Source organism: Corvus brachyrhynchos, unplaced genomic scaffold (genome assembly GCF_000691975.1).
Source record: "Corvus brachyrhynchos isolate BGI_N302 unplaced genomic scaffold, ASM69197v1 scaffold32, whole genome shotgun sequence".
Lineage (NCBI taxonomy): Eukaryota > Metazoa > Chordata > Aves > Passeriformes > Corvidae > Corvus > Corvus brachyrhynchos.
This window is the reverse complement of record NW_008237919.1, coordinates 6,466,220-6,482,215: the sequence shown is the minus strand read 5'-3', so window position 1 is coordinate 6,482,215 and position 15,996 is coordinate 6,466,220. Positions and strand designations below refer to the sequence as shown.

At 38.6% G+C, this 15,996-nt stretch overlaps 1 long non-coding RNA gene across 5 annotated transcripts in view; it reads left to right on the top strand.

Moving 5' to 3' along the window:
- Positions 1-15,996, top strand: part of LOC108446475 — a 50,455-nt gene that overhangs the window by 2,440 nt on the left and 32,019 nt on the right. For 2 of the 5 annotated variants that reach the window (XR_001861654.1, XR_001861652.1), the window contains exons 1-3: positions 7-1,066; positions 2,328-2,375; positions 6,030-7,310. This is a non-coding gene — a long non-coding RNA (uncharacterized LOC108446475). Of the gene's footprint in view, positions 1-6; positions 1,067-2,327; positions 2,376-6,029; positions 8,723-9,252; positions 9,468-15,996 lie in introns of those variants that run through there. The other 3 variants (XR_001861655.1, XR_001861653.1, XR_001861656.1) reach the window with 3 other exon arrangements.

The following is a 15,996-nucleotide window of genomic DNA, read 5'->3' as shown; positions in this document are numbered from 1 at the left end:
GCTGCGCCCCGCGCTGCCCGGGCGGACGGGACCGTTCCTGTCGGATTCCGGCGAACCTGTAATGAATGACAGGACGATCGAGCTCCTTGTGTAGCTAACTAGGTCACTCTCAGCACTTAATTACTGTTTGTTTCATTTTAGTGCGTGCCTTATGAATAAACCGGCTATTAGGCTGATGCTTCAAGTAACATTATCCAGCACCAAGGTACAAAATGTCTCTTGGACTCTGATCTTGCGATGCCAGCTTGGTAATAATTACTGTTTTACATTAACGATGTCTTGGTTCTTATAGCTTGGTTATTCGGCTTATAGCTGAAACAGGTGGAGATCCCTTACGATAAGGTTGTGAAGATGATTTTAGTATGACACCATAGGTTTTGTTTGTTTAATGTTGATCGGGGCTCCTCCGTTTTCGAGTTAGAGAAGGGGCTTGTGCATTAAGACTTTTTTTTTTTCCCCCGATCTATTTGTCTTAAATATGCATGCTTTTTAATGGTATTAAATAAAGGAAATGACATATTTCTGATGGAAGTTAGAATTTTTAAATGTACGAAAATTACCTTGATATTAAGGAATTATGAAATATCTTGTTGCATATTAAAGAGTCAAAGATCAAAAGTAGGGAAAAGGAAAAAATCTTGCTGTTTAGAAAAAAGTCCTTTTATTGATCTCTGTATAGTATTTATCAATGCAATATGAGTTTATTTGTAAAATAAAACCTGTACTGTTCCGAAGTGTTATCATATACAATGAGTTTCAGTGTATAAATGTGTTAACGGAATTCTTGCAGACAGACAGGACAGGTCCAATAACTGAATTGTCACTATTCAATACTGGTTGCATGGGGTTTTTTTGCCTCTCTATTGGTTGGGGTTTTTTAAGTATAGCTATGTTAAGTGAATGTTCTGTTCTAGCAGCTGTATCCTGTGTTGCAGTTTCAAATTTTTTTCTTGAATGTTTAATACTAAATTTTGTGCTTATTACCTATCTGCAGTATTGCTGCTTTACAGAGAGCAGGCCACAGTTGCTCTTGTCAGTGTTCCACTAATTCTGCATTTGCTTTCTGGTGGGTGAAATATTCTCGCTCATTTCCATTTTTGCTTGTGCTGCTCTTGAATTGTAGCAACATTACATTCTGATTAGTGTAACTAGTATCACTAGCTGTGTGCTACTTTTATTAAACAGTAAACTATAAATCCGTAGAAATGGAAGTTAATTTTATTTGTATGTGCATGTGCTATGTATGCGTTTTTTGAAAATGCAACCTATTAGATGGAGTAGAGAATCCAGTAAATTCCCTCTTAAGACTGCAGACAGCATGTAATAGAGGTGCAATGTAAAAATAAGCACAAGAATTACAGGATGAACTTCTGGTAGAGGAGAGGGCCAGAAAGGTGAATTTGGCAAATTTTAGTAACACGTAGCTCAACCATATTTAATAAAAAATGTTAAAGTGTTGGAGTAGCTGCAGATGCTGAGCTAAAGACTTCACTGTTTACTTAACTTGCTGTGACAAATGTACAGTTCAAGAAGGGGCGTTTACTCAGCAAGCCCTACCCCTTCTAACTGAATAATATTTTAAAATTCTTTATTATGTGTTAGTGTGCTAGTTTCTTTTAAAGATTCTGCTACTTAATGTAGACCGTAAGTGACTAGTCTTCAATGGTACACCATTTAATCATAAGTGAAAGGTCTTATGTATGAAATTAAATGCTAAATAGCATAGCAAAGGTGGGAGGATGGAGGTACAGCATTACAGGCTACTTCTGCACACTTGTACACAATGTTTAGTACAGTTACTGGAACTTGACTACCCCAGGAGGCTTGGGTTAGATAATCTTTAAAAAAAAAATTAAAAACAGTTTTGCGTTGAAAAGACCCACCTTCTTAAGGTGTTTATTTAAATAATTTATGACACTTACCCTCCTAAATCTTCCAAGATGATGTGTACCTTCTTCATTTCAACTTTATGGTATTAGTACTCAGGAAATAAAACAGAAGGAAAATTTGGCTATGTAAACGCTATTGAAAATACCCAAGTAAATTGATTAAGCACTTTAAAAAATGTTATCTGTAATTATTGTAATTTTTTAGTACTTGCTGTTCTTCACAAAGGTTCACCTCTTGGAATCAGTGAATTTTATGGTCATAAACTCTTAAGTTATAAGTACTTCAAAGTTGATGGTTTTTCAGTTGTGTAATGAAGTATGAAACACAAAGCAAGAAAACCCTAAATGCAACTGAAGGAGAAGTAAAAATAAATATGTACATGCATTCCCACTTGATTTCAAAACTGCCATACTTTTGAAATCCTAATTCTCTTGTAGGTCCTGACTTAGGTATTCTGAACGCTGTGGGTTGGCAATACTTCAGCAGTAAGTTTACAAAGATTATTAAATTCATACAGTTTTCTTGCAGGCAAAAAAAATTTGCTGCTTTAAGTTATAACTGTAATGCAGATTAGGGCCTCAGTGGCAAAAAATGTTTTGATGTTCTAGCAGGCATTGGTCTATAGCACAGAAGTCATGAATGTCCTTACAGCAAATGGGTGCAAATTTTTTCTTTAAAAAAAAAAAGTTTGGTTTTAGTAAATTACCTTTACCTTTAATGTCATACATTACTTCATGACGACCTCAGTGTCATCTGGTGGATGGCACACTTCCCCCTGCCACTATAGCTGTACACTGTTCCCTGAAATAGCACTAGTGTGATTCATGTTTCTGGTTGAATGTGTGAAAGTTTGATTGAGATGCAAAACTGAGAGAGTTCTTCTGAATGTTAAAAAGGTACCATGCTCAGAAATACAGAAACGATCAGATTAAATTTGGCTCAGACTGAAAGGGTTTTTGTAGATTAAGAATTACGGTGTCATACTTGGATGGGGAAGGTCCAGTTAACTTAAAGCAAAACCAAACCTAGTAAATTCATGATGTTTGTTAGAAGTCAAAGTGGTGAAATCCTACTAGTATGAAAGTTCTCAGTATTGCAGATTTGCCAGCAATATTTCCTCATCATGTAGCACTGTCTCATCTTTATATTTTTACCAATTCAAATGACAGTCTACAGTAGCTAAAATTATGTTGAAATTTCTCTGAGTAAGCCGTTGCCTTACCTAACTTTAATATAGGCATAAATGAAAAGGGAAGTAGTCTGTGCAACTGTGAATGTGTGGACAGACAATACACGTGACAATTTATGCATTTCAGTATAATATGTGCCAGAAAAACACTTCTGAAAACTTAAATAGTAAATAAATACTGACCAAATAACATATAAACGAAGTAATCTATTAAAATGGCCCAAGCAGATAAGAACTTAAAGCAGTGACGACACATGAATACCCACAGATGTACTTTAAAGGGAAGAAATTTGTTGTTGTTTAATTATGATTTTCAATGTATCTGTTAGTGATATGCTTAATCTGGATTTGGCTTTATAGACTGCTGATAGATAGGTGCATTGCATTGAATGCTGTTGTGTTGCCCAGATAAAAGGAAGTATTTTTATTTTCAGAGTAACTGGAAAACAAATCCCCTCAAACCTAGTGCATTGGTCAAATGCTGATGTGATATCTAATTTGAAAATCACACTTAAAACATAGGACTTAAATTTTTAACTACAGTTGTGTCTAATATAACTGAAAAAAAAAAAGCTAATGAGAAACAGTTTTTGAAGTTGTTTACTATAAAGGGTTATCAAAAGTAGTTGAGTATCAGTTCCTGTTGCTTGCAGAAACATGATAGCATTTAAAGCTCTGAGGGGAATCTATGACTGTTAATCTCCAGATATTATAAAAAATGTTTATTAGGCTGAGCTGCTACTACTTCTGAATTTTAAACCTTAGTGTAAGATGTCGTACCCAGAATCTTGTTGCAAACTCTCTTTGTAAGCAATGAAAATTGCTTAGGAAAATACAGAAATGGAGTGCATATATGCTCCTATGTCTTCTATCAATTCTTGGTTTTGGGGCTTCTGAGGCTCTCAGGGTTGCTATGTTTAAGAGCAGTTGATGAATAGAGCAGGGTCAGTGTCTGGTTCTGAGCTGAGATGCACTTAATAGTGTTCAAAGAGTGAGCATAGTCCCCTAACTCTTTACTGAGAGGCAAAAGTGCAGTCTGGATATTTGGGGTAGCCATGTTCAAACATGTTACGCAAGCCAGTCTCTGCTTAGCCTAGTGTGCAGAGTGGGGAAATGGCATGCTGGGGAAAGGTTTCTTGCCTCCATGAGACTCCCTCACATGTAATGGAAAACAGTCAAGAAGCTGGAAAAATTCTCACAGTCCTGTTTTTTGCTGAAGAACAAAAAAGATGAAAGAAAATGGGGACTTGAGCAAGGGAGTGAGGAAAATCTGATAATTTTGAGTGGGACAACCCCTTCTCTATGTGCTTTCAACAGTGTCACAGGTGACTTTGGATACAGATCTCCTTAGGTAGATTTACCCTAATGTTTCTATCTTTTGCTGATTCAGGAATATTAAGTACTATTCACACTTCATTACAAATCAAGAAATTAGACCTTCTTTATTGTTCTAAGTATTTTATTCCAGTTTGTTGAACACGAACTTCCCAGTGGCCTGAGTCACATGCTGCACCGCAGACTGCTTGTAGTAAGTTCCCCAGCATAAACAGGAGTGGCCTGAATTTATAGAGTGGTGTCTCGGAATGAAACTGCTTCCTGTCTTGTTTAATCCTTCAGGAAGTTACTCTAGTGATACTTTACAAAGTCAAAATAGATAATTTTTTTCTTTAATGCTACAAGTTTGGCTAGATTTATAAGACAATAAAAGTGAAGTAAGCCTATCTGTGAATGAAACCCTGAGAATATTGTGTTTCATCTGTTACCTCTGTTTTAATAAGTCCAGGCTCATTCTTCACTTTGCTTTAGGAAAATTAAATAATGTCACAGTTTTTCCTTTGAGACGTTGCCAAGCTATTCCAGAGCCTCCATGATGTTCCATTGGAATTAATTTTGCTTCGAAGTTATGAAAATGGAGTTGTGTATCCTTAATCCAGGTGTTTGTGTCATGTTTGCAGTAATATACAGTAATTATGGTATGTATTTGATAGTGTGAATTTCCCCATGTCATTTAATTTTTGTTCTAAGGAATAATCTCCTTTTGCCAAAATATGCTAATTAAGCTTTCAAAGATGTTTTTAATTTTTTTTTTTTTTTAATATTTGGGTCACTAGCTGCAGCCAAGTTCATCTCAGGATTAATCTATTTATTTATATAAGAAAATACATAGACATTCAATTTACTAATTTTTTTATCTGCCAGAGAGTTCTTGACTTTAAATAAAAGTCTAATAGTTTCTGTTTGCATCTGAACATAAAATTATGTATAATTACATGCAAACTTTAACATATATAAAAATTAAGCTTGAAGAATTCACTGCTCATTGCTTAAGTTTTCTATCTATGACATGTGTGTTATGATAATCCTTCATTATATGATCACTTTTTTAATGCATGATCCTTCAGTTCGAGTTGGAAACTGCTCACTGAATTAAAAAAATAGAAAAGTTATTTCTCTGTATCTGCATAATGTTAAGTATTTATCTGTATACAGATTTTTTCTTTTGCTTTTCCTGCAGGCTTTTCTAGAGTAATCATTAGGAGAGTATCTGAATGCCCATACTAATGAGTTCCCAAAATTCTGAGCTAGTAGCATTATCATCATATATTGCAGAGAAAGCTAAGGCATAGAGGGATTCAATGAAAGAATGTCTGCTAAATTGGGTTGGTTTTCATTTAATCAAAGCACAGTTTCAGTGAATATAATGTACAGGTTATTTGAGGGTAGAGGTCGTTCAGCAGTAGGAGTGCTAGCCATAATTTTAGAGCTGGGTGAAATTCAGCTATAGGCTCTTTCTTGAACTTGTGGGTACATGCTGTGGTCCTGTCTGCATTATTAGGGCTTTCCTGGTGTAACGTTATTGGGATGCTCTGCTCCTCAGAACAGTTGCAGTGCTGAGAAGGCTGTATGCATATGGTAGAGTCTCGTTGATATTTCTGCATTTATTTTCCAGCAGCTTGAATTTGGAACTCAGAAAATGAGAAGCACTTCGTTAGAGGCCACTAGTTTGATACAAGAAACTCGCTACTCTGTAAATCCCTGATAAAGACAGAAATAGAAGTGGTGTATACCCAACAGGATGCATTTGTGGTAGCCTCCCAACATCCCCTATCCCTCCCTCCCCTCGAGGCTGCTGCTGGCTCTTGGCGGGGCCTGGGTGCCAGAAGAGGGAGCACGGAACACAGCAGAGCCCCAGCCTGAATGTCCCTGCTGCTGCCTCAGGTAGGAGGAACTCTGCAAGGACCAGCCTGCAGCATTGCTGATGCCACAGATTTTTCAGAAAACCCAGCTTCTAGCTCTCAATATATTTATCATTATTATTATTTTTTTTGCTGTGCAGCTTGAGATTCGAAAGCTTATAGCATTATCACATTGTTCAATAGGAAGACTCCCCAAAAGGCATATTTCTGATTCAAAGGCTACTCTCCCACTAAATTTCAAATTCTCCCTTCAAAGTAAAGGCCTGTTCAAGTACATTAAGAGTCTTTTTTCTGTACTTCAGTAAAAATGGGAGGTGTTTTCCTTCCTCAGTTTCACACCTGGATTTTTGTTAAAAAATTCTTTTGAAAACATCAGCTTGAGATAGACACGTGGCCTGGAAAACTTAAACTCCGTCAGTTTTAAGGTTGAAAAAGCAGCATATCTTCAATTGTTTCTTCTTACAGTGTGTCTTAGAACCTGAAGCTCTATTGAATTTCAACACTGAAAACATATCCTAGTAGCTGTTTGGCTCTATTTGCATTTATAGTCATTATATGCAATGTGATTGCAAAATACCTGTACGCTGGGCTCAAATACAGAAATGAGCTATCCTTTAATATGCTTTGCTCATTCCAGTATAATGCTTATTACTCAGAGTAACGGTGTCCAGTGCAGAGACATTGTATGAGAGGAAGGTAGCAAGTCCTGTACTTCTAATCTTCGTAGTAAAAAATATTCCTTACAGCGGTGATTCTCGATTCTGGCTTCTTCACAGGGGTTTAGTTCTCTGGGTAGCTAAAGCGGTTATGTTAGGCACACAAACTGAGTCTTCAGCAGTATCCAGACTGTATCCCTTTGCTTGCAGATCTGTGATCACCACATCCAGTCCTAACTTGTTACAGGACCACAATCAAAGAATGGAACAGTTTTGTTAACTAGCTGAATGGCATGGGAGAATTCCCAAGATTACTTAGTTTGCTAATCTCTGCTCAAGACGTTCTGGTGGCTTCACTGCTAACAAAGGCTTAGCCTTGTAAGTACTGTCTGCCTTTTTAATTTTTATTTGTTTAAGTTTTAGGAAAGGACTGACTGATGAATGGCAAGTGTTTATAATGTTAAGGGGTTTTTTGTTCTCACTTTGGTACTACTGGCTTCAGTTAGGTCTGAGAATGATAGAACTTCATACAGCGGTTTTCTTCATTTCTCCCTACCCCCTCCACATCTCATTGTCACAAAATGTTTGGGACATGTCTTGTGATTAGAACACCAAGGGCTGCTCCACGGTCACCTGCCTCTTTCTTGAGGGGAGTGGAAAACACAAAAAAAATTCCAAACAAAAAAAAAATATAGCAAAAAACCCTATAGTTCGGGAGAGAGAAGAGTTTCCAATTCCAGTATATGATCTTCATAAGCACAATTACTGTAGAATAAAGAGGTTTATGGCTGGAATTCAATAATACTGTTCTGTAAAAAAACTTTTCATTAAATATTCCACTGGGTATCTGGATGATATACTGAACATCTGTTGTAATGAAGAGTCACCAAAGGTCTGCTTTTTGGTGCTCTTCTGGTTCCAGGGAAGATGCAGAAAGAAAGACTTCCTTTTTCTTTGTCCTTGCTGGTTTCGATGGCCAGTTGTGGTTCCTAAGTATAGACGTCATTGAAGCTGACTTTTATATGCCTGCAACTGGTTCAGTGCTAGCTGGAGAGAAACAGGCACTTCTCAAACAAATCATTGAAGCAGCTTCAATATTCTTCAACATCTTTTCCTCATGGAAAGTGAGGGGATGTGATGTTTGCAAATTTTTGAAGGAAAAATTGGCAGGCAGGATTTTATATGGCATTTTAGGTAGCTCAACACATCTCCCCCTGCCATAGTACCTGACAATACTCCACCACAAAATATATGCTGTGCAGTCACCAGCCTTTTAAAAAGCTGTCATGCACATTGAAACACCACAGCTCTCTAGGTGTTTTGAAAGTGGGTGTCCTGTCAGATGGAATTTTGTCCATTGCCACACCAGTTAACTGCGCACTGGATGTTAGGAACAAATCTTAAAATTAGCTAAAGCAAAGCCACTGATCACCAAATTGGGTTGTTATTGCCTTAGTAAAGCTTGCTGATCTTAAATATGGAGTAGCTGTAAATATTTAAACCCACAGCTCTGTAAATGCAAATAAAGTTATGGGAAGTTTAACACTTGGAAAGGAAGTAGTAAACAGGCATGTGCAGGACCTGGGTGTGGCAGGAGGAGAGGCCATTGCAGGCCAGCTATCTCGGGTGGCACATTTGGAGTGCAAACTATCAAATGCAGCACTGTACCAGCCTCATCTGTGCACTGCTCTTTGTGCTGGTACCTTCACCTATCAGCCAGAGAACAGGAGCTTTTCAAGTCACAGCTCCCAGCATTACTTCCAGGACCTGAACTCAACTACCTAAAAAGGGTTTGTATATACATGTATGTCCGTTGGAGCTTGAGTTGAGGAGTTGAGTGTCATTTCTCAGAAAATGTTGGATCATCTCTTAAAACTGTGGTACTAGTATTCTGCGTAATGTTTCATGGATGTTTAAAAATAGTCAGGATTTAAGTACTGATAAACAGTTCACTTTATCATCCTTCACTCATGTCAAAATTAATTGGACAAAACTGCTGCCAATTCACTGCTCAAAAATGGTAAGTAAAGATACTTGCAAAGAAACTCACCAGTTGAGTTAATATTCTGCAGCAGTATTGCCAATTAACTTTTAGTAAGGGTTTACAACTTTAAAGTACTTAATATATATATTGATCTCTAAAAAATGACTTTTCAGCATTTTTGTGAAGTTAGAAGAGAGAAATAGATTGTTAACATGAAAATACTTTTTTTTTTGGTCTGAATATAAGATACAAGACACAGTTTGAATGTATATGCATTTATAGTGTTTGATCCCAGAGTTCAGCCATACTAAGCTCTTTCTCATATGCTCCATGAAGTACCACTTAGACAAGAAATAAAGGTGTGTGGAGAGGAGATGGGAGAATTGCAAGCAGATGCCTTTGCACATCAGTCTCTTCTGAAGGTACACTGTAATTTCAGTAGAACTTAGCAGTGTTTTGCATGTTGTTATATTGGTTTAAGAACATTTTATACTTTGCAGTTGTTATTTAACTTACAGACATGAACAATAAAGTTTTGTTGTTTGAACTTCTGCCTAATTGTAATGAAAGGAGAAGTACAAGCTCTGATTTTATTGAAGTATGAAAACAGAGCCAGCAGTTTACACAATCTACAGAAATGATATGTCATTACCACAAACTAGCTACTACAGGAAGTAACTCTTGAATTGCGTGCCAGATTATGTATTAACTTAAGACTCTGCATACATAAAATTATTTGGGGACAAGTATTCCAGATTCTTTAAGAGCCCCTTAAACCTCTGGGGAAGAAAAACCAGACAACTCCTAACTCTTTTATTGGACGAGTTTTGATATAAAAGCTCACATCTCCTCAAAATATGGAATGTAATGTAACTAAGGAGGCAGTTGTTTCATGGGATCACCTCTGAGACATGAAAATGTGTGCACAGTATCCATATCTCCTCTTGACCAACACGGTCATGGTGATGTTTCGTTATAGGAACAACTGAGATTTTGGGTAAATCTCTGATGCTGAGAGCCTGCAGGTAAATAATTTACATAATGATATCACTAACCTAATGCAGTAGTTGACTTGCCAAACTAGTACCTTATGAATCTGTAGCATTTGTAGTCTGAGTAGCTAGCTCCTGAATGTTCCTGATAGCTTTGCCCTCCAGCAGAGTGGCTTTCTGCAGTTATGCACTAAATACTCAAAACTGATGGCAAGTTCTGGAACCACTCCTAGTAGTTAGGTAACAGCAAGTTGTTGCACAATTTCTTTAAGATAGCTTAAACTGGTGCTGCTTCCAAAAAGAAGCATATCATACATCTTCAACCTTTTCTTCCTTCTTTCCTGTTGGCATTAGCATTTCACACACCTGTACTGCAACATAGATAAAGATTAATTCAGCTGAAAGTTTACAGGACAAAAAAATTGTCTTTTAAATGGACTTGCTACCACTGTGTGAAGGGCAGCATCAGTGCAAGAGAATGCAGAAATAAGAATCAGAGAAAGACAGGACTCCCTCTAGTCCTCCTTCAAAGGCTCCAGCATCCACACTATTCAGATAACAACAGCAGGACAGAACATTGTACCCCTGGTTATTACTGGTGAGGGAGTAGAAGAAATCTGAAGTCAAGGCAATTAGGTGCTGCTAGCACTTCCTTGTTGCTCTTTAAAAGGATGATAAAGTGGTGGCTCTTTTGATAAATATTTCCTCTAGTTTGCTTAGCCCAGTTGCCACAGGCATTTTGAAAGGAGTGCACCTGGCTGAATAGTTAACTGTGCTCTTTATTTCTTTTTCAGGGCAGGTGGGGTACAACTGTCATCTTGTGGTGTTTTTAAGAAAACAGAAATAGAAAATTAACTTTCATTTTACATGCAGGCATGTCCTTGGGGATGGACACAGATGATACAAAAATGAGTTAGAAAAGGCTTTTTGGCTGATAACAACCATGTTATATTTTCCTTCTGTTGCCAGCTTTCAGTCTGTGTGCCCCAAAACTTTGCACTGTATTCACAGACCTAAAAGTCTGCAGGCCTTGGAGATGGAGGGAAGTTGAGCCTCCATATCCATAAAGAGAGCCAGTTGGATATTTTCAAATCTCAGATTTGGAAGTAAGTTTCTCTCCTCCACTCATGAGGAGTCTAATATAGGACCTTTTGGATCATGGCACATATATATTTAGATTTTCTTTAACTGTATACTTTTTTTCCCCCTTTATTTTTATGTGGACAAGTTTTAAAATAAATGCATTTATGAAATAAATTCCACATCTAAAGTCTTGCAAATAAGGGATGTTGTAGGAGTGGCTATGCTTCCTACATGTTTTCATATAGATGAGAGAGACAGAAGACATATTTCACGGGCTTGATTTTGGTAAGATTAATGTTTTAAGTCAACATTAAACCTGAATGCTGAAGTACCAAAACACTGCCTTGTCTACTGCTGCCCTCCCATAGACCCATTGGTTTTAACTTCTGGTAAATATCATCCGTTTTAGACTTCTTTCCATCTTCCACTTCCTCAACTTCCTTTCAGCAGCACTTTGCCACTGGAGCTATAGAATATATCTCTGGAGATTGATGACGCCCCCGTGAGTGTGGAGGGGAGAATGAAATTGTAGTTAATCCCAGATTATAATTTTATGTTGCAAACAGTAAAGTTAAGCAACTGAAAAAGAAGTACAGACTTTTAACTGTTGCTTTTCAACTAGAACCCCTTTCTTTCGCCATGCAATTATATCAAATCCATGCCGTGCTTTAGAAAGATGGGGAGAGGTAGCTCTTCTAACAGCTCACAGTAGAAATTTTACCATTCCAGTGATGCAAAAGGGTTTGTCTGGAACCCAGAACAGTGCAGCATCATCACCCTCACACCTCCTCTGTCTTCAACAGCTAATGGCTTGGTTTCTGCAGAATAACACAATGGCTGATCCTGTGTAAGAGTGCCAGGACAGGTATGACCTTTAAATTTCTTGAAAGCCTTGGAAAGCTCCAGAAGGACAAGTCAAATGCCTCTTCATATGAACGAAGAAGAAATGTGCAGTTTAGACCTTGAGACAAGCTCAGAGTAGTCAAAGTTAAGTAAATTCATGTTCCTTGGTGAAAAATCTTTTTTCTCAATAAGACATTATAAAAAAGAATCTGCATTATGTGAGCAAAGCAGAGGATACTGGAAGTCAGGAATGGAAATGAAGAAACAAGATAACTTATTTTTCCCTCTTTTTAAAAGCAGAAATGTCATATTTTAGCTAAAAGTCCATAGTCTTCTAGTCCAGCTGTTGTGCTTCCCATGCAACTGAGAAACACTATATAAAGCACTTGCTGTTATGATAGAATTTCTCTCGCTTTACTGCAGTTTCCATCTGAACTATGCCCTAGTTCAGCATTTCATGTGAAATAAAAAGAACCAGGTGCTTCAGAATTGCCAAGACTGAATTGGGAGGGCAGTATCACAGTTTTTCTTTAACTGTAGCCATTGTTGTCTTACATACAGTTAACATCCATTAAAGTTTTTCATTTCACTTAAGATCCTTTAAATCCTTTTTATCTTTTCTCCAAATAGTTATTTGAAGTTTTATCTGTTTTAAATGGTAGAAAAAAATCGGAAACAGCTAATTATTAAAAATGGAGATACTAAACATGACTCTTCAACTGACACCAAACTCAGTTTTCACACAGAGTATTTTCCTGTTTCAAGAGAACTTTCCTGTAACCTAAAAACATAACTGCATATTTGTGAAATCTTCAGTAACATTATAGGATTATTAATGTATAAAGTTGTGAATGGAGGTGACTGAAAGAGCTTGACTTAAGAATGTAAATGCTTCTTGACAGAGACTCTGTTACCTTCAGGGCCTACAGTTCCCCATTACTCAAGCTCAGAGACTTTCCCCCTGTTTGTGTAGGATATGATTCAAGGAGTGCCCCACACACCTGTCTCTTGGGGACGGTGCTGAGGTGGTGTGGCCTTCTACAGTGAGTATCAGACAGGAAGTGAGTTGTTTTCTGTTTGTTAGACATTCAAGATGTGGATGTGCCTCTACAAGTTTTCTCCAAAGGCAACTTTTCACTCAGCATGACTTAATATGTCTGGGTCTTGTCTCCTGTGCAAACCAGGAGCCTTAACTGCCTCAGACGGTCCCGTATTTCTGATAAATGTTCAGTTCGTCATTATTTTAGAACAAGAAGAGTTCAGGAGCTTGAACAGCAGAATTACAGACTTGGAAAGTTACGAAGACATCATTAAATTCAGAATTCTATGGCCACATTAAATAGCAGGAGCTGTGAACTGACAAAAACTCTTCATTACTGGGTCAATATGGGGCCATTCTAAGAAGTCTGCTCATCTCCAGAGCTAGCACCAGCAACTTGAGAATGTCCCCTTAGTCTCCTTGTCCACTCCTAGCCTCAGTAGAGGTGATGAAGGTAGCACCTGTCACAAGAGGCCTTGGCACCACGTTTCTAACCTTATCACATTTATCATTGGGATATGTTACTATCCCTTTGCATCAGAGCCACAGTATTCCTCAGCACTACAGCTGTGCTAAAGGAGCCCTCTCCCCAAGATGCCCTGTGGCAGGTGATAAGGATATTCAGTTTTTGAAGGTGAAGTGAGGTTTCTGCTGTCAAAACAGTGAAAGTGCAATTCCTTGTTCTATGGAACACCAGGTTCCAAACATGTCAGCACTTGAGGCATGGATTAAGTGCAGAAAATTCAATGACAATTTCTTGACATAGGTGATTGGTGAGGCAACTAGAGGAGATGCTCTGACTGAACTTACTACTCATGAGCAATCTGTCTGAGAGTGTAGAGGTTGAAGGCAGCTTTGGCTGCAGCTCTGAGTTTGTACAGTTTAAAATCCTGAGATAAACAAGGAAAGTAGTAAAATTGCCAGTTTTGACTGAAGGGCAAATTTCAACTTGTTTTGGAATCTGCTGGGCAGGATCACATGAGAGGCAGTTAGTTGCCCTGGCACAGCTAGTTGACCTTCAGGAGCAGCCTTCTCAAAACACAGAATTGGTCCATTCCAAGTCAAGAAAGGTAAGCAAATGTGTGCAAGGCCAGTATGGATGAACAGGACACCCTAGACTGACTGCAAATACGAAATCTAGCCAATGAGTGTTCTGCCCATCATCTTCCCTGTGGTGACTGGGGAGGTCTGTGATGGACAGAAGAAAGAGGCAAATGTCATACCCATCTTCAAGAAGACTGAGAAAGAAGATCCAGGGAACTACAAGATAAGCAGTCTAACTTCAGTCTCCTGGAAACTATTTCTGAGCTCATGAACTGCAAGAAGGTGATTAAAAATAGGCAGCATGAATTTACCATGGGCCAATTGCCCTTGATGAACCTGACTGATCATTGTAAGGTGGACTGGTTCTATGGACAAGGGAAGAGTAGTGAATGTTGTTTACCTTGACTTTAGCAGAGCTTTTCCCAAGGTCTTTGATATAGTGAGATATGGACAGGATAAGCAGATTATAAGGTGGATGGAAAACTGGTTGAAATACCAGGCCAGACAGGTTGAGATTGGCAGTATAAAGTCCATCCCACAGCTCATTGCTAGTGGCAGTCCTCTTCAGGGACAGATTCTGGGGTAAAAGCAGTTCGGTGTCTTCACTGCTAATGATCTGATGTAGTGTGAGAGCTTGCACTATCAGCAGATTTGTGGATGATACCAGCCTTCAGGGAAGGAGTTGGTATGCCAGAGGGCAGGGCTGTTACTCAGAGGGACCGAGAAAGGCTGGAGGAATGCATTGCCAGGAGTCTCATTAAGCTCAGCAAAGACAGGTGAGAAGTCTTGCACATGCTGGAGGTGAACTGACTGAAGAGCAGGTTTGTAGAAAGGGACCTGTGGTACTGGTGGACACAATGAGCACGAGTTGGCAGTTGGGGCAAACAAGGTCAGCCTCGTCCCAGATTATATTAGCAAGCTGTAAACAGCAGGTCTAGGAAATTAATTGTTTCCTCTGTCTGCCACTTGTGAGACGGCTTCTGTAGTACTGTTTTGCTGCCCAGCACAAGAGACTGACACATGATTTTGAATGCAGCAGTGTCACTAAGATTGCACAGGCTGGGGTACATGTGTATGAGCAGAGTGTGATAGGGTGAATACAGGAAAGAGATCCAAACTCTTCTTGGAGTTGTATGGTGGCAGGGGAAGAGCTAATGGACACAAGTTGCAATACAGGAAATTCTGCCTATAAGGAAAAACATTCTCACTGTTAATGTAATCAAATGCTGGAATGGACTTTCAGTCAATATTGTGGAATCTCAGTCCTTGAAGATACTCAAAACCTGAATGAACAAGATGCTTTGGTTGGAGATGCTTTGAATGAGAAGTTGAACTAGCAGACCTCCAGACATCACTTTCAACCTGTCCATCAGAGGAGCAAAGACCAGTAAATGGCAATAATTTACCACTGCAGAGCTGCTCGAACCCTTATTGTCAGAGAGCTCTAGTACCAAAGATGAGGCACTTAACACATTTCAACACTGAAAGATGGCAGCTGAGTTTTCATTTGAGAACTGCAAGTTTCAATGAAGAGCCTTAAGGTTTTTGAATCTGGTTTGATGCCATGAAGATTTTTGCCTTTTCTTTTATACCCCTGTTACACCTTTTTACAACTTCTGTACTCCTAGTGCTTTTTGCCTACATTCTTAGACTTGTTTGTCAAGCTAAGACTAAATTTTTTAGAAGCTTCGTAGCTAGAGATCAGTGTGCCCCAGACCCCAAGGTCCTCTCCAGAACACATTCTGTAAACCAAGATAGAACCATCCAGGGGAAGGCTCCTTGGGGAGGGGGGCTCACTTGAGCCTCTCATTGGGGAATCTTTGATAGATATGCTAATTAGTAAAACCTATAATGTTATACCCAATGTTGGGGGGGGCGGAACAGAGAGATAGACTCGGCAGGGTGCATCTTGATGCCTATGACCTGGACGTGTACACCTAAGGATCCTTAAAATAAATACCAAGGTAAAATCCCTTTCCCCTTCTAACTGTGTATGACTTTTGATTTTAAGACCAGGAAAAGGCATCAGTTGCTGGCGACCACGAAGGGACCCTAAAGACCTTGAAAATCGCAGTCTTG